The 24,236-nt window shown below is 41.1% G+C and overlaps 1 pseudogene; it reads right to left on the minus strand.

The window, feature by feature from the left end:
- Nucleotides 1-3,191: 3,191 nt before the first annotated feature.
- Nucleotides 3,192-24,236, minus strand: LOC115776562 (protein NLRC3-like; annotated as a pseudogene).

A 24,236-nucleotide genomic window follows, 5' to 3' on the forward strand; every position in this document is an offset into this window, starting at 1 on the left:
TTTACCCCAACAAATGTGGTTATGACTAAGCTAGCCTGGCCTACATAACCATGCTTGAGTTACCCCAGTTATATGTTTACACTGACAGAAGGATGGGAAAATTGCATGGTGACTATGCTGAAATGAAGTTGATCCCATATTTATTTTAGTTTTATTTTAGTGATATTTCTGCTGCAGCAACTGTCTTAAAAGCTATTGTGACACGATGCTGTTTTAGCAAAGTGCCTATGACCTCCATTTCAGAATTCTCTATTATTTGTGGTGTTACAGAAACTGTAGTCTTAAATACTATATTGTAAATGAGGGGATTGTTAGGAAGAGTTTACATGTTTCTTAAAAATGGTGATATTAAATTCAGGGTTTGTACGGATGCTGGAAATCCTTGAAAATGCTTGGATTTCAATGTTGTATTTTCAAGGTTTGAAAAGTGCTTGAATTTTGGATATAGTGCATGAAACTGCTTGAAATTGCAACTGCTTTTTAAAATAAAAATGACTGAATAGTTCACTTATGAAGGAGAGAAAGAAAATGAGTTGGAAAGTCTAAAATGAAAATTTCTCCACCTGGCCTGCACGTCTGCATGTGACCTGTCAGTCTGTTTTTGACCCCGCCCCTCCCCCTGAAGACAGACAGCCACCGTTTTGATGAGTGTTGGCTGGAAAACTGCAAATTCTAATTATGGACAGAGGAGTATGGAATCATAATTAGGACAAAAGTCACTCGTGAGAGAAAACAATCCACCTAAATGTCATTCCGCGAGTGCAGGTATTCCTTCCTCATGAGTAAATTCAACAACTTGTGTGTGTAGAACTCAGCAGCCGTGTGCACTGAAACATTACGCACACGAGTGTATTGAAATGTATTGAGACTGACTAAAGAACTGTTTCATCTTCTATATCTCAGCTTGATGCAGATTTTGGAAAACTGTTTGAGGGGAAGACTGAGCTTTTTCTTCACAAATGGGAGACAAACATCATCCTAAAGTTGATGTTCTTTGCAGTTGTCTCAAGATCTGGTAAATCCTTCATCAACTACTGAGAACAACACTGATGGTATGTTGTGTTGCATCCATTTAACTGTTTTATGCAATGAATATATACTTAAATAATTTTAATTGTTTAACATGACTAATGTAAAAGTTTATTTTCTTATAGACATGCTTTGCTTTAAAGCACTCCAGGTGCTCACACAACTGAAATCAGCCATCTCCTACCTCTTGGACTTTGTACCAGTATGTTATTTTTGTCTTAACCTTTCTATTTCTGGCTTTTTGAATGTAAAATTTAATTCATCATCCTGATTTTTCGTTATGCTAGTGTCCATTTGCTAGTTTTGTAATGTAGTTTTCAAACTTTTTGTGTCACAGACTGGAACAAGCTCTTTTTAAAAATCCGGATTCAAAGACCCACCAGCCTGTCATCATTTGCCTTGGACACCCTAGTGGAACTTCCCAACAGTATGTGATCATCGATAGAAGTGACAAGATTGCTCTCCCACTTGGAGACAAAGGGCTGACAAGTGCAGTTGACAAGCTATTCAAGATGTATTGGGTTTGCAACCTTGTTTACCCGATCCAGCTGCAGTCTATCTACTCCTCTTTTCTGGAGCACATTTATGTCACCACATCTGTTTGAAAAGTGTAGAAAGATTTACACATCTGGTTATGCAGTGATTGAAGGGGTGAAGCCATCTCTGTTTTTTCTGTCAATGCTTTTTGGTTCTTGCACTTCCAATACTGTGTACTGTAGTTCTGCCTAAAATATTGCAATACTGTCATGGAATGCTGTGAATACAGGCAGGTTTCAGACCCAGAATGCACAACTTGGGAGTCAAGAAGTGAAGAGGAAATACAACTTTAATGAAGTCTTTTCCAAACACAGAACTTGCAGAGCTGACTGGAACCAGGAACACAAACTAGGAACAAGAACTCAGGCACAACACAGCACTGGGAATGAAGGACAACACAACAAAGAACTATGGGAAACAGACAATTTATACACAAGGTAAAGAGGGAAGAGGAAACAGGTGGGATCCACAGTGGGAAAAATGAGTAATCATGAGTTAGTAGATAGGAAGTAGAACTAAACAGAAACACGAGGTTTTAAAATAATGGTTCAATAGAGAGTGAACATGTGAACATTTTGTGAAGTTTGAAGGTATTCATTTGTTGATTTTTCATCTCGAGAAACCTTAAATCAAATACAAGGAGGCAATACAAGAACTCTGACATTACCAACACAAACAGGCTTCATGTAATGCTTACAGAGACTACTCAGCTGCTGCCACCTGACATCTACGGAACCCCGCAAGGGACATGGGAGGGCAAAAATATGTGAGGACAAAAACAAATGTTTTGTGAGATCCTGCAAAATCTTTAAATTTACAGCCATGTGTGTTAATCTGCTGTGGTCCTGGGCCCATGGCCCAGTGTTTTGTGCTTGTTTTGTTCTGTTTTAATTATCTCTGATTATGTTTATTATAGGGGTGGGACTCGATTAAAAAAATTAATCAAGTTTATTTGAAGCTTTGTAATTAATTAATCAAAATTAATCGCATGTTAATCACATTTAAATATTTGACATGAGAAATATTAATTTAAGTTTGGTTGATGAATGATTCAATATACATAAGCTTAAACATCAAAATCTTGTTTATTTTCCCACCAGTCTGCTACACAGACCAATGAAGGGTGGAAGTGCTCCTGTGATAAGCAAACTCCTGAAATTAAAGTTAAGCATCATAACTGGATAGTTTTATTCAACATTAATGTCTCACTTAATATAGCTGGAAATTAATCATTCGCTCAGCTGTATTACTTGATGTTGTTATGCTTGTTTTAACAGCTTATTTTGAATAAAGACTTAAAATTAAACCACAAAAAGGAGAAAAAGTTCGTTCTCCGTTTAACAGCTGCTTTTACACAGCTGTGCTTCGCACTCACGTTGCTAGGCGACATGAGCTACGCAGAGGTGAGGGCAGCTGATATGAAGGCTAGCTGCTCACTTCCAATCTTTGCGGTCTTCGTGGGCTGTGAAGGACGTGGGCCGGGTCCTTTGAAGGATGCGGCCCCTGAATTTGGACATTATGCATTGATATAATCTGTATGCCTGGAATTCGTGCACTGAGAAACGTTCCACGGTGCAAAGTGCAATTAAAGTGCGTTAAAATTTTTAATTCGTTATTTTCCCCGTAATTAATTAATCGAAATTAACGCGTTAAAGTCCCACCCCTAGTTTATTAGTTTCTTGTTTAGTTACTTCCTGTGATTTCCCTTAGTGTCCCTCCCCTGTGTTGTGGAGTCTCTTGTGTCTGTCTTCCCTGTGTTGTCAGGCTGTGTGTTCAAGTAGCTGTCTGTTAGTCACCCCTCCGTCAGGTTTTCATGGGTTAAGTCTGCGTGTGTGTCTTAGTTGGTCATTTCCTGTTTTATTTTGATGGTCTCGTGTTCCTTGTACTTTGTGTTTAGATTTCTTCCTCTATGTTATTAGTTTCATTTGTTTCACCTGCTGATCCCTGCTCTTTCCACTTGCCCTAATTACCTCGTGAATTTAAGCCACCAAAGATGTGTTCATTGTTGTGTCATCGTCAGTGTTTCCCCTTTATCGCTGTGTGTTTCCCAGTTTAGTTTTTCCCTAGTTCTCCCAGGCTTAGTTGAGATTTTGTTGTTTTTGTTTCTTGTCAACTGTGAGCCTCCAGCAAATAAAGCTGTTAAGAGTGTAGCTCCAGTGTCATGCATCCTACATTTGGGTCCTACCCTTCCCACCACACAGCAAAACCTTAATATAATCTTGATACAGCGGCGTCCGTTGGGATGGTGAAAGGATCGGTGAGGGATTGGCAGCGAAAAGTCATCTTTAATTCATAACCCAGTGGTTACTGTATTATGGGTGAAGCAGTGAGGGCGTGAGAGCAAGACAGGTTCATTCCTTCATCCCTGTACAGATTTGCCATTGTTCTGGCCAACAATAACCACTGAGTTATGAATTAAAGACTTTTGATGGCAATCTCTCAGTGATCCTTTCAAGATCCAGATGGATGCTGCCTCATCAGTATTAACACAGAAGAGCCTTAAATTAAGAAGTTTTGCAGGATCTCGCAAAAGTAACTCACAGTAATAATAAACAGTCTTTCTGGCTTCAGAATCTGTGAATGAATAAAAAGATGAAATAAAATGAGGTGGAGCAGGTGAGTGTGGAGCAGAAGGAGTGGAGGAGCTTCAGTGTGTCTACAGAGACTGTGTGGAGGGACAGAGCAGCAGCATCAGAGCAGTCCAGGTACATCCAGAGGAGCACACAGGGATGATGTTAGACCGTACACTGTGTGGCAGTGGAGCTGTTCTCAGAGCAGTTCACTCTGGAGCTGTGGCAGTCAGTCACTGCTGGATGAAGCAGTACTGCAGCAGCAGTGTCTTCTGCAGCAGTCTGGCTCCGTTCGTGTGTCCCAAGCCTGAGTCTGAGAGTCCTCCTGAAGTACTTTGTGCTGCTGGTACTGCAGCTGGCCTACAGAACTGTTTAGTCTGGTCGGACTTCTCCCATTGAGAGGGAAACCACCTGAACTTTGTCTGTTTTGGATTTTTGTGCTCCTTTATCTTTGTTGGTTGTTGGTTCTGTTTGGGGATAAATGTTTTGCTTCTGATCGTCTTCTTCTGGCTGACTAAAACATGTTCGTCGTACAGCAGCCACTTTAGCTAGGATCATGCACTTAAATTGGCAGGGTTAAGCAAACAGAATTCATTTCAGTGCAGTCTGCAATCTTCTGGCATCCAGTGGTGAGAATTTAAGCAGCTAAGCTATCCAAACCTGCCTGTCCCTGTGTGAAAAAGCAAAGCATGGACTGTCTCCAACACTATACTGACCTCACATCCTCCAGTCTTCACAAAATCAGACAGCTGCTTCACATCTGATTCCTGCAAGCTGTTTCCACTCAGGTCCAGATGTTTCAGATGGGAGGGGCTGGACTTCAGACCCGAGACCAGAGATGCCCAGGTGATTCCTCTGACAGACTGCAGTCTTGCACACTGATTAATGAATAAAATATGGGGATAAAATCAGTGATATTCCCATCTGATAGGTTCAGATTTCAAAAGTCTCATATCCTGGAAACCTACTTTTATTGGGTTATGAAAATTTGATTAACTCTGAGGTGTAAATGATGATCTGAGAGTGTCTGAAGTCTCTTACTACTGCTGTTCTTCCAGCCTCCCAGTTTAATTGTAGGACATGTTTAGAGTGTTTTGGGCTTGAACTGCTGTTCATGAAGAAACTGAAGCTGCTCTCTTGAATTACTTCTGATGACAATGTCTCTACAGGAATAGTAAAACCATGCTAGCATCTAGGAGGGACTATTGTCGTTAATATAATTATTAGCCTACATTGTATGCAGAGATGAAGGCTAATTGTATGCACAGACTCCTCTGTGAATCGCCAACTTATCATGGTGGATGGGCTTTTGTGTCCTAGTGATCCCAGGAGCTATGTTGTCCGGGGCCTTGTCTCTCATAGCAAATTGGTCCTGGGTGAGGGGTGAGACAGAGAGCAATTTGAACGACCACTTTGGAAAAGTCATCATGGGAACAGTTTATCCTGCCCAGCATATGGTTACCAGGGCTCTACCCTGGAGCCAGGCCTGGGGAGGGAGCTCAGTGGAGAGTGTCTGGTGACAGGCATTAGCCTGTGGTGCCTGGCCGGCCGCAGCCCGAAGAGGAGTCATGAGCGTGCCGTCCTGTAGGCCCACCACCCGCAGGAGGCGTCATAGAGGTCGGGTGCATTGTGTGTCAGGCAGTGTCTAAGGGCAGAAGCCCTGGCGGACCAATCCTTAGCTATCAAGACTGGCTATTGGGACATGGAATGTCACCTCTGTGGTGGGGAAGGAGCCTGAGCTAGTGCGTGAGGTTGAAAGATACTGGCTAGATATAGCCAGGATCACCTCAGTGCATCGCCTGGCCTCTGGAACCAGTCTTAGAGAGAGCTGGACTCTGTTCCAATTTAGAGTTGCCCTCAGTGAGAGGAGAGAAGCTCAGGTGGAGATTCTTGTAACCCCTCGGCTTGCTGCCTGCACATCAGTTTGCACCAGTAATCCCCAAACCAGATGGTGGTCACAGGTGAAAGGAGCCATCCAGTTGAAGAAGGAGTCCTATCCTATCTGTCTTGGTTAGCCTGTAATACGGTGGCAGATGACAGGTACCGGCAGGCCAAGCGCAATTCGAAATGTCTGGGCAGCCATTCGGGCTTTGGTAAGGCTGCCTGGCCAGTGTGAAGGTATGTGCAGAGCAGGGCACACTCAGACTCAGTATCTCCTGGAGCTGAATCGCAAGTTGGATGCAAGTCTTGAGATTCACAGGTGTGGCCGTGCCCGCAGGCGAAACGGATTAAATCTTGGAGAAGCTGTATGTCTCTGTGCGGAGAGAAAATTCGGATGATTGGAGTTGTCACCATTGAGAGTTTTCCAGTGAGACTGTAAGGCAGTCAGCAACCAAAATCAGTGACAGCTTGTACCAAAACAACTGTGTTTATATCTAATTTGGCTCCCTGGCTGGCCTTGGATAGCCGGAAATCTCATTTTTCTCCTTGAAGTTATGTAAACAGATGCTCTACTCGCCCCGCACATCCCGCCTCTTTGACCTGTGCGAACTGTTACCCGAGGGGAGAGCTAGGATTGGCTCCACAGTACTCCTGAACCCACTAGCCTCCCCTGCCCCCCCCCCCCCTCTCCACCCCCCATCTCGTCTCCCAAACACCCACCCACACCCACCCTCCTGCTTTTCCATGCATTAAATGTGCACTCACTACGCTGTGCAGAGGTTTTTTTCCAACCTCATATTGTGCCCTGTGGGGGCATAGTACGAGATGATTTTTTTTCTCCTCATCTGCTCCTGTGTTTGCTATTGTTTCATCTCTTTAAACAGCAGTGCCTCTCTGTGATGGCAGCATGGCTGCAGACACTTATCTCCCCTGTTTGTTTGGTTTGTTTGTTCTTTTTCTTGGATGGGTTTTTTCTGGAACATAATTTTATTGTGTACATTGTGTACAATGACTAATAAAGGATTGACTGACTGACTGACTGATTGATTGATTGATTGATTGATTGATTGATTGATTGATTGATTGATTGATTGTCTTGTTTTCAGTGGGTGTTGGACTTTGCCAGGGCTGCCCTTTGTCACCAATTCTATTCATAATTTTTATGGATAGGATTTCTAGGCGTAGTAGATGGCAAAAAGCTTCTGCTTTGGTGGCTTAAGAATCTCTTCTCTGCTCTTTGCAGATGATGCAATCCTGTTGGCTTCGTTAGGTGGTGGCCTCCAGCTCACAGTGGAATGGTTCACAGCTGAGTGTGAAGCGGCTGGCATGAGAATTAGCACCTCTAAGTCTGAGTGCCCACACCAGCTCAGGGACAAGTTGTTGCCCCATGTGGAAGAGTTTATCTATCTCAAGGTCTTGTTCACGAGTGATGGTGAAAAGGGAAAGGGAGATTGACAGACAGATCGGGGCTGCATCTGCAGTGATGCTGATACTGCACTAGTCTGTCGTGTTAAAGAGGGAGCTGTGTGTGAAAGCAAAGCTGCTGATTTACCAATTGATTGGTGTGCCTGCCCTCACCTATGGTCATGAGCTTTGGGTAGTGACCAAAAGAATTAGATTGGGAATACAAGCACAAATGAGCTTCCTTCGAACGAACCCATGGAGTGTCTCAGTTAGGTCTATAATGAAGGCCAGAGACAGTAAAAGAAGTGGGTGCAGAAGCGATTCCATTATGACTTGAAACCACAGACACTAAGACATTATGAAAGGGAGCCTAACTGGTAGTGTAAGGCACATGTAAAAAATCTGTGTGGTGTTTTGCGCAGATACCTAAATCTACATTCTGGGGACATGTGAAACTGACATTTGTTAAAGTGGTAGGCAATGGGACCTCTAAATATGCTGCTCAATGTTACCAAATGAGCTGTATACAAACTCAGTAGTTTGTATGGCCCCTCACATACTTGTATTGACGCCTGACAGCATTCGGGCATGCACCCATTGAGACGACTAGGACTGGGGGCCAGTCAATTGTATCTGTTCCTTTGTCCTCTGGGAACTTCCTATGTACTATAACCACATGAGGCCAGGTATTGCCATACCCCAGGACCCACTGCAGCAGTGTAGGGTCTGACAGTTGGTCCAATACCTGATGGCAGTCAGGGTGTTGTTGCCTAGCTTGTAGAGGTCTGTGCGTCCTTCCACACATATACCTCTCCAAACCATCACTGACACACCACCAAACCAGTCATAATGAACAATGTTACAGGCAGACAGAAGATTAAAAAGGGGTCGCTTTATTTATTTTTGTGAGTACGATATTTCATCAACATAAATCTTCCTCAAATTAATCTAATATGTTAACTAAATTAGCTAAATTCAAGTAAATAAGTTATTATCAAAATAAAACATACCGGTTTATGGATGGAAGATTTATAGTAGCAACAGAAACTAAGTAGACTGACCTCACAGTCTCCAGATTACAGAGTGGACTCTCTAGGAAACTGCACAGCTCTTTCACTCCTGTTTCCTGTAGGTTGTTTGTTATTAGACCCAGATGTTTCAGCCTGGTTCGGTTGGACTTCAGAGCAGAGACCAGAGCAGCACAGCAGGTCTCTGACAAACTGCAGTTCTCCAATCTGAATGAAGATTAGAACATGGAGATGAAATCACTGGTAATCAAATTCGATGTGTTTCTCTAAAATTAATAGTGACTGGCCCTTCTGTTATTGTGATCATCATCACATCAGCGTCTTACACACACAAATCAGTTGTCAGTATTACCTCCAAACTCCAACTCCTCATAGGGGGTCGTTTTGACTGTTGGATTTTCTGTAAAATTATTGTAGGGTCTTTACCTTACAATATAAAGCAACTTGAGGTGACAGTTTGTTGTGGTTTGGTGCTATATGAATAAAACTGAATTGAATTGAAATTGTTTGGACATGTGTGGATGTTAATATGTTGAAGATGGAGAGGAAAACCACAGCATAGATTCATGGATGAAGGACATGCAGAGACACAAAGAGGAAGTTAAGGATAGGGTGATATGAAGCACATCATCCGTAGCTTTGTCGGTTGTCAACATTTCTTTTTTCTATAAGAGTTAATGTTAATTCACACACACATTAAGATATTTAGTTTCAGTGAATATTTACTCTGATTAATTAAATCTTGATTTTACTCCAGCTGTAACAGCATGAATTATAGCAATATTTACCAGAAGTGTTCTAGCAGAAAACTTTCTCAGCTTTTGTTCTGTGGTTTTAAGATAAGAGATAAGATAAAACTTTAATGATCCCACGACGGGGAAATTTGTGCATTTGGAGAGAGTCTCTCTGTGTAATTTGATTGTGTATAATCTATAAAAGTGTAGATGTTCTTCAGCCTGCAGAAATCATCATACAGCTGCTACATATGGACCAGAATGAAGTAATTTTTAGAATCAGTTTGTTCCAATTGTTAATTCAGCATACACAAAACTGTCATCTTAAAAAGTGTAAAAAGGCTCTCAATCCAGCAACCTGCGGGTCATTAGTTGGCTGTTCTGACCTCAGGTCATGTTGCCTGTTTATATTTCCAGTTGCCCATCCTAACATAGCAGACTAAATCTGACCCTGGTCACTTACCGGTGCAACATGGGAATGAGAATTATTAGATTGCTATAACTGTGCAGGATTTTCCAACACTGTGAATGCTCAATTTGGGAAAATCAATTCAATTATTATAATAATTATTATTATTTATCTGGCAGACGAGGTCAAGTGAAGCTTGTGTTCCTCATCTTTAGCAAATTCTGAGAAATAAAGTCCCAATTGCCAAGGTGAGAATGTTTTTGTTTATTGTATTTTTGGAATAACTGATTCCACTGTTACCGCTAATTATTCAAATTAATTTGTGAAGACAAATATTTTCTAATTTTTTTCCCCACTAAAGCTGATTAAAACTTGACTAAAGCTTTTTTGAGTTTTTATTGACTAAAACTAAGGAGCATTTTCATCCAAAAGGCTAGGACTAAAACTAAAATGGTTTGCCAAAAACAACAATGATTGGAACTGAGAAAAAAAAAGTTTAGTGCTCCAATCCTTCGTCTTAGAGCGCTGGAGCCACACATTATTTGCAGATTACATCACAGTTCATGTTATTGAAATACCTGCAGAGATAAAAACAGATTCTATAAACTGACCTCAGTTTCTCTAGTTTACAGTTTGGACTCTCCAGAGCACCAAACAGTTCTGCTGCAAAATTCTCCAGGTTCACTGAACTCAGGTGCAGCTCTCTCAGATGGGAGGGGTTGGAGTTCACAGATGAGCTCAGCATTATACAGCAAACATCTGAAACACTGTGAAATCTGTGTTGACACATATATTAGAAAACATGTTATTATGAAAAAGGCACTTTATATATACTTCATGCACTTGATGCAAAACAACTGGACACTTCTTATTTGACTTTTTTTTTCCTTTCTCTTTTGTGCAGTGGAAGGAGAGACAGTGGTGTTCTATTCAGGTATCCATGCTGTCCACAGTCTGTCAGTGTGATCTGATCCCACATCTGACTCACCTCCCTCTTTAACATGAAAAGTTGGACTCAGATTCATTCCGACTGACTCTTCAGAGTGTGCTGAACTGAGGAAAGTTTCAGCACACTCTGCAATCAATAAATTTACTGATTTAATTTCTACTGCTAAAATCAAATCACTGTGACAGCATCATGTGTTGCCTCACCATCGTTACATGTGACCACAATGGCTGCTGTTTCAGCCCAAGGTACAAGCATAAAAATTAAATCATCCAAATAATTTTTTGTGAAAAAACATTTTTCACTGTGTTTGAAAAAGCTCAACATGATCTCTGACAAAATCAAACTGACATCTGAAGTTTGCAATAAACAAGTAGAAAACTGATCCATGAGGATATTTTATAAAGAATCTTTTTTATGAACTAATCTATTACTCTACACTGATTCATAACGTTAGCCACATCCGGACTCACCGAGCCTTTCTGCAGTTCCTCACAGCTGGAAGCAGTCTATGTCGTCCCTCATCTGATGTGTTGTACTTTGCAGGGTCAAACTCATCCAAAACCTCCTCTGACATCTGCAGCATGTAGGCCAGAGCTGAGCACTGGATTTCAGAGAGTTTCATCCCTGATTTGTTCCCTGACTTCAGGAACTCTTGAATGTCCTGATATACTGAGAGGTCTTTCATCTCCATCAGACAGTGGAAGATGTTGATGCTTCCATCAGGACACTTGTCAGATGCGTTAATCTCCTTCAGGTTTTTGCTGACTCTCTGGATCATTTCTGGACTGATCTCTATCTGACCCAGCAGACCTCTAAGAAGTTTCTGATTGGATTCCACACAGAGGCCATGAAGGAAGCGAACAAACAGTTCCAGGTGGGAGGTTTTGCTTTCAAAGGATTTCTCCATGGCTGTTATCAGAAACTCATCCAGAGATGAGATGTCCTTACACATAAAGGCCTGCAGCACCTCCATCTTCCTCTTGGTGTAACAGTGGAACATGTAGACTGCAGCCAGGAACTCCTGAATGCTCAGATGAACAAAGCTGTAAACTGATTTCTTGAAGCTCACATACTCCTGTTTGAAGATCTCTGTACAAACTCCTGAGTACACCGAGGCCTCTGTCACATCCAGACCACACTGCTCCAGGTCTTCTTGGTAGAACATGATGTTTCCTTTCTCCAGATGTTCAAATGCCAGCCTCCCCAGCTTCAGAAGAACTTCCCTGTCAGCTTCACTGAGCTCCTGTTGACTCGTCTCATGTCCTTCATGGTACTTGTTCTGCTTCTTCTTTATCTGAACTAACAGGAAGTGTGAGTACATGTCAGTCAGAGTCTTGGGCAGCTCTCCTGTCTGCTCTGTAGTCATCATGTCCTCCAGAACTGTAGCAGTGATCCAGCAGAAGACTGGGATTCTGCACATGACGTGGAGGCTCCTGGATGTCTTCATGTGGGAGATGATTCTGCTGGACAGCTCTTCATCACTGAATCTCCTCCTGAAGTACTCCTCCTTCTGGGCATCAGTGAAGCCTCTTACTTCTGTCACCCTGTCAACACATCTAGGAGGGATCTGATTGGCTGCTGCAGGTCGGGTAGTTATCCAGATGAGAGCCGAGGGAAGCAGATTCCCCTCGATGAGGTTTGCCACCAGCTCTCTGATTGATGACTTCTGCCTGACATCAGACACGAGCTTCCTGTTGGTGAAATCCAATGAAAGTCTGCTTTCATCCAGGCCGTCAAAGATGAACAGAAGATTACAGACAGTGAGCGTCTCTGCTGTGACCTTCTGTAATGTAGCATGGAAACCATGGAGCAGCTGCAGAAGACTGTACTGCTGATCTCTGATCAAGTTCAGCTCCCTGAATGAAAGCAGAATCACCACACTGAGGTTTTGGTTCTCCAAGCCCTCTGCCCAGTCCAGAGTGAACTTCTGCACTGAGAAGGTTTTTCCAATGCCAGCAATGCCATTTGTGAGAACCACTCTGATGGGTCTTTGTTGGTCGGGTAAGTCTTTGAAGATGTCCTGGCATCTGATTGGTGTTTCAGGGACGATCATCTTCTTGGAAGCTCTGTCCACCTGCCTCACCTCATGTTGGGTGTGAATATATTCCCTCTGTCCATTCACGATATAAAGTTCAGTGTAGATCTTGTTGAGAAGGGTTCGATTTCCTGTTCTATCAGTTCCTTCTATCACATGTTCACATCTTCTCCTCAGAATGTTCTTAAGTCTGTCTGAAACCTCCTGCAGAGCAGCATCTGAAAGAAAGAAAATTAGCTAAACTACAAAGCTGGAAAACTTTTTAATGTCTGAACACAATAAGAAATCTGGTTTTCAGAAATAAGTAGATGGTAAGTCCTACTTTGTACACAGCTACTCTCACTGGGGGCCTGGAGCTCTGGTTCTGGATTTTTCTTTACACTGGAGACTCTGTGGACACAAGAAAAAACTAGAAATACCAAATTTTCCATAAAAATATTTATTTCTGTGGAATGTTCTGAGCACTCATTAAAACCATTGTTCTTACTTCTTTGAGCTGATAATCTGCTCACACTGCACGAAAAGAAGCATGTTCGTCCCCGTATACTGACACGGGCGCCGCTGGTAAACGTCAGCTTTCGTCAGCTTACGGGAAAGCGCATTTTCGTTCGCCTGACACGGATATGGTCGTTTACGTACCAACAGAATCAGCGGGGGGTAAAGGTGCGGGGGAGCCGGCAGGCGGGAGGTGTTAACGACTCTACTTTACATATGAACAGCAGCGCTGCAAGCCGAAGCAGCAGCAACAGACCCACGTGGCTTCTCTGTCATTGGATGAAAAAAATGCCATCGCAATTCAGCACTCACATGTATATATATATATATATATATATATGTGTGTATATGTGTATGTGTATATATATATATATATGTGTATGTATATATATGTGTATATGTGTATGTATATATATGTGTATATACATATATGTATATATATGTGTATGTATATATATGTGTATATATATATGTGTATATATGTATATATATATATATATATATATATGTGTATATATATGTGTATATCTATATATATGTGTCTTTGGTGTTGGCTCTCACTGCGGTATTGTATCACTTCCTGTTCCTGTTTCGGAGCACAGTGTTTTGCTGTCTGTTAGCTGTTATATCTGTATAACTTGATTTATCTGGATAATAACATATTTTAGTGTAATCTTCACCTACTTTAAATAGCATACTCTTTGCTGAATCACCTGTATTCACATTACTCACTTTATTTGTTTTTAGAAATTCGCTAGCTTAGCTCAGCTAGTAGCTTAGCCCTTAGCCGACTCACTACCAGCATGGCTTCCTCTCCTGCACTTTCCTGCTCTGGGTTTCACATGTTTAGTTACTCCTCGGCCTCCTTTAGCAGTAACGGTACTTGTAATAAATGTAGTCTGTTTGTAGCTCTGGAGGCCAGGCTTTTTGAACTGGAGACTCGGCTCCGCACCCTGGAAAATCCTACATCTAGCCAGGCCCCTGTAGTGGGTGCGGACCATGGTAGCTTAGCCGCCGTTAGCTCCCCCCCAGCAGATCCCGAGCAGCAGGGAAAACAGGCCAGCTGGGTGACGGTGAGGAGGAAGCGTAGTCCTAAGCAGAAGCCCCGGGTACACCACCAACCTGTTCACGTCTCTAACCGTTTTTCTCCACTCGGCGACACACCCGCCGAGGAACAAACTCTGGTTATTGGTGACTCTGTTTTGAGAAACGTGAAGCTAGAGACACCGGCGACCATAGTCAAATGTCTTCCAGGGGCCAGAGCAGGCGACATTCATGGAAATTTGAAACTGCTGGCTAAGGCTAATCGTAGATTGGTAAGATCGTTATTCACGTCGGCAGTAATGACACCCGGTTACGCCAATCGGAGGTCACTAAAATTAATATTGACTCGGTGTGTAACTTTGCAAAAACGATGTCGGACTCTGTAGTTTTCTCTGGGCCCCTCCCCAATCAGACCAGGAGCGACATGTTTAGCCGCATGTTCTCCTTGAATCGCTGGCTGTCTGAGTGGTGTCCAAAAAATGACGTGGGCTTCATAGATAATTGGCAAAGTTTCTGGGGAAAACCTGGTCTTGTTAGGAGAGACGGCATCCATCCCACTTTGGATGGAGCAGCTCTCATTTCTAGAAATCTGGCCAAATTTATTAACCCTCCTAAAAACTGACTACCCAGGGTTGAGACCAGGAAGCAGAGCTGCAGTCTTACATGCCTCTCTGCAGCTTCTCTCCTCCTGCCATCCCCCCAAAACCCCATCCCCATAGAGTGGGTGCCTGCTCCCAGACCACCAAAAACCAAAGCTAAAATCAGCAAAAAGCTATTTAAGCATAAAAATTCAAAAACAATAAATAATACAGCTTCATCAACTGCACCAAAGAATAAAACAATTAAATGTGGATTGTTAAACATTAGGTCTCTCTCTTCCAAGTCCCTATTAGTAAATGATTTAATAATTGATCAACGTATTGATTTATTCTGCCTTACAGAAACCTGGTTACAGCAGGATGAATATGTTAGTTTAAATGAATCAACACCCCCGAGTCACAGTAACTGTCAGAATGCTCGAAGCACAGGTCGAGGAGGAGGATTAGCTGCAATCTTCAATTCCAGCTTATTAATTAATCAAAGACCCAGACAAAGTTTTCATTCTTTTGAAAGCCTGACTCTTAGTCTTGTCCATCCTAATTGGGAAAATCAAAAACCTGTTTTATTTGTTATTATCTATCGTCCACCTGGTCCTTACTCAGAGTTTCTGTCTGATTTCTCAGACTTTTTATCTGATTTAGTGCTCAGTTCAGATAAAATAATTATAGTGGGTGATTTTAACATCCATGTAGATGCTGAGAATGACAGCCTCAACACTGCATTTAATCTATTGTTAGATTCAATTGGCTTCTCTCAAAATGTAAAGGAGCCCACCCACCACTTTAATCACACTCTGGATCTTGTCCTAACATATGGCATAGAAACTGAAGACTTAACAGTATTCCCTGAAAGCCCCCTCCTGTCTGATCATTTCTTAGTAACATTTACATTTACTTTAATGGATTACACAGCAGTGGGGAATAAGTTTTATTACAGTAGAAGTCTTTCTGAAAGTGCTGTAACTAAGTTTAAGGCTCTAATTCCTTCATTGTTATGCTCTTCAGTGTCAACACAGTGCAGAGCAGCTACCTAAACTCTGCTCCCAGTGAGGTCGATTATCTCCTCAATAGTTTTACATCCTCACTGCGTATAACTTTGGATACTGTGGCTCCTCTGAAAAGGAAAGCTTCAAATCAGAAGTGCCTGACTCCGTGGTATAATTCACAAACGCACAGCTTAAAGCAGATAACCCGAAAGCTGGAGAGGGAATGGTGTCTCACTAAATTAGAAGATGCTCATTTAGCCTGGAAAAAGAGTTTGTTGCTCTATAAAAAAGCCCTCCGTAAAGCTAGGACATCTTACTATTCATCATTAATTGAAGAAAATAAGAACAACCCCAGGTTTGTTTTCAGCACTGTAGCCAGGCTGACAAAGAGTCAGAGCTCTGTGGAGCCGAGTATTCCTTTCACTTTAACTAGCAGTGACTTCATGGATTTCTTTACAAATAAAATTTTAGACATTCGAGAAAAAATTATTCATAACCATCTCAAAGATTATTCTTCATGTTCGGCTGCTTTCAGCACTGCTGATATTTGTTTTGACTCTTTTGCTCCAGTTGATCTTTCAGAGTTAACTTCAATAGTTACTTCCTCCAAACCAGCAACATGTTTGTTAGATCCCATTCCTACTAGACTGTTCAAAGAAGTCTTTCCAATTATTGATGCTTCAATCTTAAAAATGATCAATCAGTCTTTATTAGTTGGCTATGTACCACAGACCTTCAAGGTGGCTGTAATTAAACCTCTGCTTAAAAAGCCATCACTTGACCCAGCTGTCTTAGCTAATTATAGGCCAATCTCCAACCTTCCTTTTCTCTCAAAGATTGTTGAAAGAGTAGTTGTAAAACAGCTAACTGATCATCTGCAGAGGAACGGTTTATTTGAAGAGTTTCAGTCAGGTTTCAGAATTCATCACAGTACAGAAACAGCATTAGTGAAGGTTACAAATGATCTTCTTAGAGCCTTTGACAGTGGACTCATCTCTGTTCTTGTCCTGTTGGACCTCAGTGCAACTTTTGATACTGTTGACCATAACATTTTATTACAGAGATTAGAGCTTGCTATAGGTATTAAAGGTACTGCACTGCAGTGGTTTGAATCATATTTATCTCATAGACTCCAATTTGTTCATGTAAATGGGGAGTCTTCTTCACACACTAAGGTTAATTATGGAGTTCCACAGGGTTCTGTGCTAGGACCAATTTTATTTACATTATACATGCTTCCCTTAGGCAGTATTGTTAGAAAGCACTGCATCAATTTTCATTGTTATGCAGATGATACTCAGCTTTACCTATCCATGAAGCCAGATGACACACATCAATTAGTTAAACTGCAGGAATGTCTTAAAGACATTAAGGCCTGGATGACCTCTAATTTCCTGCTTCTAAATTCAGATAAAACTGAAATTCTTGTTCTCGGCCCCACAAATCTTAGAAACATGGTGTCAAACCAGATACTTAGGTGCCGTTTACACGAAGCCGTTTTCACTGGAAACGGTGTCGTTTTGATGCGTTTCAGCCTTTCGTTTACACGATGGCGTTTCAGAAACGATCCGTGTTTACACGAGGACATGTGAAACGATGAAAACGATGTAGTTCCCATGCCAGGCCACAAGTTGGCGTTGGTTTTCTCTTTGCAAAGTTTGTTTATGCAAGACGCGCATGCGTGGAGTGACACAGTAGGTAGTGCGGCAAATTGTTCATTACTTACAAAACGGCCAATGTGAGAGGTTTTGTGTGGACCGATGATGAGGTTGGATCGCTGCTGCACACAACGCTATATTACAAAACGGTAAAAACACAGGAAAAGCATAAGAAGCACTCGTGAATCCGCGAGTACTGTTTATCAGTTTGCGCGTGCGCGAAAAACTGGCCGTCGCAACCATAGTGCGCATGTGCGAGTCGAGCGTTTTCAAATCACCCCGGTTTCAAGTGTTTACACGAAAACGCAAGCCGGTGCGTTTCTGAAACGCTCCACTCTGGACCCCGTTTCTGAAACACATCGTTTTCACTCTGTTGTCGTGTAAACAGAAGGGCGAAACGCATCAAAACGACACCGTTGTCGTGTAAACGCAAGGCCGAAACGCATCAAAACGACACCGTTTCAAAATGAAAACGGTCTCGTGTAAACGGCACCTTACTCTGGATGGCATTACTTTGGCCTCCAGTAACACTGTGAGAAATCTTGGAGTCATTTTTGACCAGGATATGTCCTTCAATGCACATATTAAACAAATATGTAGGACCGCTTTTTTGCATTTGCGCAATATTTCTAAAATTAGAAACATCCTTTCTCAGAGTGATGCTGAAAAGCTCATTCATGCATTTATTACTTCTAGGCTGGATTATTGTAATTCATTATTATCAGGCTGTCCTAAAAGCTCCCTGAAAAGCCTTCAGCTGATCCAAAATGCTGCAGTTAGAGTACTGACAGGGACTAGAAAGAGAGAGCAGATTTCTCCCATATTGGCTTCTCTTCATTGGCTCCCTGTTAAATCTAGAATAGAATTTAAAATTCTTCTCCTCACATACAAAGTCTTGAATAATCAGGCACCATCTTATCTCAAAGACCTCATAGTACCATATCACCCCAACAGAGCACTTCGCTCTCAGACTGCTGGCTTACTTGTGGTTCCTAGGATACTTAAGAGTAGAATGGGAGGCAGAGCCTTCAGCTTTCAGGCGCCTCTTCTGTGGAACCAGCTTCCAGCTTGGATTCGGGAGACAGACACCCTCTCTATTTTAAGATTAGGCTTAAAACTTTCCTTTATGATAAAGCTTATAGTTAGGGCTGGATCAGGTGACCCTGAACCATCCTTAGTTATGCTGCTATAGCCTAGTCTGCTGGGGGGTTCACATAATGCACTGTTTCTCATTCACCTTATTTACTTTGTTTATACTCCACTCTGCATTTAATCATTAATTGATATTAATCTCTGGCTCTCTTCCACAGCATGTCTTTCTCTCCCCTCAGCCCAACCGGTCGCGGCAGATGACTGCCCCTCCCTGAGCCTGGTTCTGCTGGAGGTTTCTTCCTGTTAAAAGGGAGTTTTTCCTTTCCACTGTCGCCAAGTGCTTGCTCATAGGGGGTCGTTTTGACTGTTGGGTTTTATCTGTATTATTGTAGGGTGTTTACCCACAATAAAAAGCGCCTTGAGGCGACAGTTTGTTGTGATTTGGTGCTATATAAATAAAATTGAATTGAATTGAATTGAATATATATATGTGTGTATATATATGTGTATATATATATGTGTATATATATTTGTATATATATATATATATATATATATATATATATATGTATATGCGTGTGTATATACGTATACATATATATATATATATATATATACATATATATATACACATATATACATATATATATATATATACACATATATACATATATATATATACACATATATACATATATATATATACACATATATACATATATATATATACACATATATATATATATATATATATATATATATATATATATATATATATATATATATATATATATATATATATATATATATATACGTATACATATATACATATATATGTGTGTATATGTATGTATGTGTGTATATGTGTATATATGTGTGTATATGTGTGTATATGTATGTATGTGTATATATGTGTGTATATGTATGTATGTGTGTATATGTATGTATGTGTGTATATGTGTGTATATGTGTGTATGTGTGTGTATGTATGTATATGTATGTATGTGTGTATATGTATGTATATGTATGTATGTGTGTATATGTATGTATGTGTATATATGTGTGTATATGTATGTGTATATATGTGTGTATATGTATGTATGTGTGTATATGTGTAAATATGTGTATATATGTATGTATGTGTATATATGTGTTGATATGTACGTGTATATATGTGTGTATATGTATGCGTATATCTGTGTACATGTGTATGTGTGTATATGTATGTATGTGTGTATATGTATGTATGTGTGTATATGTGTGTATATGTATGTATGTATGTATATGTATTGTCGAATGAAGTGGGTTGAGGTTGAGATTTAGGTTCTTCGATGGCCTACGGCTGGTACTGTGTGGACAATCATAATTTTGATTTATATAAAATAATAAAGTTGATTTATAGAGTGTAACAGATAATCTGTATGATTTCTAAAGTTGATCAGGATGTGTGTAACAAAGTAATGATTTTAAAGCACAACAAGTTAAGGAAATTGTGAAATCTTAGAGAATCACAGAGCAGGGTAAAATAAGGAACAGAAAGATGTTACCAAGGATGAGTGAGAACAGGGGGGAGAAAACATGTCCAGGCATGTTGAGAGTGGAAAAGTACCGAAAGGCCCAGAGGGGAGAGGGGATGAAGTAATGGTCAAAGCCAAATACCATAATTGGTAATCAAACAGTGGAGTGATAATGTGTCATGATGATGTTTTAAAACTAGGATGTGTCTTAGACTTGAGCTATAAAAGGTGATGCACAGAAGCATCGAGGGAGAATCTAGGGAGCCCTTACCAACACCAGGACAAGTCTACAGAGTGGACCCAGCCAATCCAGATGTGGACATTTAATTGACTTCAAATGTCTTTGTGAGAATTCTCCCTGCATTATCAGATGAAGATTGGAAGTACCTAAGCTGTTGGAATTCGAAAAGGATATCCGAAGAACAGTAAGATTATAAAAAAGAAGGACAGTCAACTGAAAGAGGTCAATACCTCTCTTTTTGGACTTCTCCTTTTTCCCCCCACTTCACTGAGTCAGTAATGGACTGGATTTTGGGTGTGGTTGCTTTGGCCGAGTGACTCACTTGAAAGCAGTCTCTTCAAAAAGGATTTATCGACAGAATTGGATATTTTAAGCCCCTTCTTCAACAACCCAGCTCATAAGTATTTACTGTTTAAGAAATGTGATTGATTTATATTAATTTTGAGATCTGAGATTTAGAAGTGATTACTGCATGTTGAGAATTGATTGAAGATTGATTCAGAGCTAAATGCTACCTGCTTGAGCTGAAAACCTGCATAATAAAATTTGACTCTAAAAAGTCAGTATAATTCGTTGAGAATTTATTCCCTTTTTAACGGTACACTTAATGTCCACGGAACAATAAAATGATAGGCAAGTTAAGCTATAATATCTGGTTCTGTTTTGGACACACTAGTCGTATGTAATCCACTTCAACTTTACCTATGTCCCTTGGGCTCACTGTCCGAGCCGATAAAAGAATCTGGTCGGTTACAAGTGCACTGATCAAAGGGGCTGGCTGCTATAACTAATTGGGCTGTATTTTGGGTCGACTGTGTGAGCCTTCCTGACCGACAGCATCAGAATACAGAGGTAGCGGGGCAGATGTTAGGATTATTAGCAGTTAGAGCCAGACGAGCAGCCCCGCCACAGCTTAAGTACTGTCACTGAGCTCGGAAGTGGGTAATACCCTGCCGACCCAAGTGATCAGGACCCTATGAAACGGAGTAGCTGTCACAGAGGTAAAACCTGTGGGATCTAACAGTATGTATATGTATATATATGTATATATATGTATATATATATATATATGTATATATATATATATATATATATATATATATATATATATATATATATATATATATATATATATATATATATATATATATATATATATATATATATATATATATATATATATGTACATATGTACATATGCATATATATATATGTATATGTATATATATATAATACGGTATCAAGGTAAAAACTGTCTGACATTAAAAATGTCTTTTTAAACAGAAATCTGGCTCAGAGCTGCAGAAATCACAACAAATATAACATCACAGATCTATAAAGATATTTTAAGTGGCCAACAAGCACAGGATTGATTATAATGTAGGTACAATAACACAGACTCCTAAAGATTGTTGAAAAACAGGTTATTTCTGCATTTTATATATAAGCCCTTCAAAAATCATGCTGACTGCACTCTGTTTACCAATATGAGCAAAGACATTACACGTAAAAACACACAGAAACACATCAGAATCACTTCATGGCAGACGATCACTTTTTGCCACAACACCAGTAAACACCCCCCCCCCCCCCCCCCCCAAAAAAAAAAAATGAATAAATAAAGTGGCAGCATTTCTTCTACTACATACTGTCCGACCAGCTTCTTCAGCCCCCCCCCACCCCCACACACACTTACTGGTTTTTACCAAAGTCCAGCTTTTGTTGTGGGTGCTGGGGGGCTCCTGCATTAGCCGCAGCTCTGCTTCTCCACCTGGTGGGACTCGCTCTGTAAGTGTGACTGTGCTGTGCTGCGACTCCAGATGTTTCTCCAAATCTGACGTAGTTTTTTTAAGCTAGATAGCACTTTATCGCAGCACAGAGTGCACAACTAACCTTGATATTGTCATCTTTAGCTGACACAAACTCACAATAGTGAGGGAATTTCAGCTAGAAAAGCGTATCTTTCTCCTCCCTCCACGGTTTACATTTGTGTCGCGGTGTGCTGTTTTTGTCCTCATGCTGAAAATGGGACACAATTGTTGCGTTGGCCAGATGCCACTCCCCGAGACACAAGAAGAAAGCAAAAACATATCTGTTTTACTAAGAAAATGACAAAAATAGTAACGCACAGTGACTTGGATAAGTAACTTTAATCTGATTACTGGATTGCAAATAGTGACGCCTTAGATTACCCGTTACCTAGAAAAGTAGTCAGATTAGAGTAATGCATTACTTACTGTAGTAACCACACAGCTCAACACTCAGCTTTATGTAACCGGTGTAGTGAGTGGCCAAAGTATTAGCCACTTTAAGCTGTTGGAAGAAACTTTATCTAACCATAGATACCATGGGCCCAGTATCTACCAGACAAAGCACTGTTATGCCACCCATTCTCATATCGATATGCAGAGAGGATGAAACAAGTTGTCAAACTGCAGCTAGACTATTTAAAACAACCCCTGAGCCTAGAAATGCCCCACAGGAACTGTGTCTCTGCAGTGTGGTGGGTGCTAGCTTTCTGAAGCCATAGTAGAATGGGACTGGGTGCTGATGCAAGGATGCCCTGTGAAGAAACCTGGGAGCAGGGAACATGTTCACCATCACACTCTCGAGGGAAATGACCATGTTGTTTTCAGTGTCTGCATATTAAACAGGTACTACTGAATGAATGGGTCTGTGGACAGGAACTCTTCAAAAGACCAGTGCTTTCAGTAAGCTGATTAAGCTGCTCCTCCTGATGTTTTAACAGTTCCTTCATCTCACTCATCTCTGTCTTAGAGGTCGAATGAACCACTTCCAGAGGACCACTACAGACCCCACGCTGAATTCAATATACATCAGAGACAGAATTACTTTACCACTTCCGCCACAAGACAACACTTCACGTTCCCACCTAACAGCCTCTCCCCTGATGTCAAGCAACAAGAGTGCAGGCTGCCTTTGCACCAGCTGCCTCTACTAACAATGCAACACCCCATCTAAAACTGGCTCCACAAACTGATCCCTTAATAAAACCTCAGCATTAGGAGCACACTGTTTGACCTTCTCCATAAGACTCATCTATAAGAGGGAAAACTCTTCTTGCTGTTTTCTTAAAAACAAAGCCTTTTGCAAGACTACACAGGAATCTGAGCAACCGTGAACCTCTTGTAATATAGCAACAATCTTCACTGGATTGGACTGGTGTGCAGGAGAGGGATGTTTAATTTAATCTTGCGCTTCCCCTTCCAAATGATGAGACAGGAAAAACATCTTATCAGACACAAGAATTGGCATGCCCTCACACAGGGCAGCCATTCATTCAAACCTTTAGCCGATCTTCCCCTAAACAAAGGGCATTTCCTATCATGGGGCATGAAAACAAGTTTCTGCTCTATACTAGTTGGGAATCAGCAGGTGTTGCTATAGAGGTAGACTGTGTAGCAGTAGTAGCAGATGCAGCTGTCTCCCTTTCATTTTCAACTCAGTTTACAGTAAAACACTGTCATACCTTCTCTGTGAGGGTCCAGGTTCCTGACTGAAGACCGGAGGATAATCTCTGGAACGGTCACTCTTCATGGACAGACAGCTGGACTCTGGAGACTCTGCTCTGAGTCTGTGCTGCTGACGTCTGGAAACACAGACAGAATCACTGGATCAGACTAATTTTATCACACATCCAAATGAAAGAACAGGAACAATGCCTTATCAGACACACACAAATGACATGTCCCGCACACACTTCGGCTTTCTCCAATCATTCATTTAAACCTATACATGATCTTCCCCTAAACAAAGGGCATTTCCTAAAACAAGTCTCTCCTCTACAAAGACTCTATTTTGTAAGAAGCAGGTGTTGCTATAGAGGTAGACTGTGTAGCAGCAGTACCAGATGCAGCTGTCTCCTTTTCATCTTCAGCTCAGGTTACAGCAAAACACTGTCTTACCTTCTCTGTGAGGGTCCAGGTTCCTGACTGAAGACCGGAGGATAATCTCTGGAATGGTCACTCTTCATGGACAGACAGCTGGACTCTGGAGACTCTGCTCTG

The sequence above is a fragment of the Archocentrus centrarchus genome, unplaced genomic scaffold (assembly GCF_007364275.1).
Source record: "Archocentrus centrarchus isolate MPI-CPG fArcCen1 unplaced genomic scaffold, fArcCen1 scaffold_33_ctg1, whole genome shotgun sequence".
NCBI lineage: Eukaryota > Metazoa > Chordata > Actinopteri > Cichliformes > Cichlidae > Archocentrus > Archocentrus centrarchus.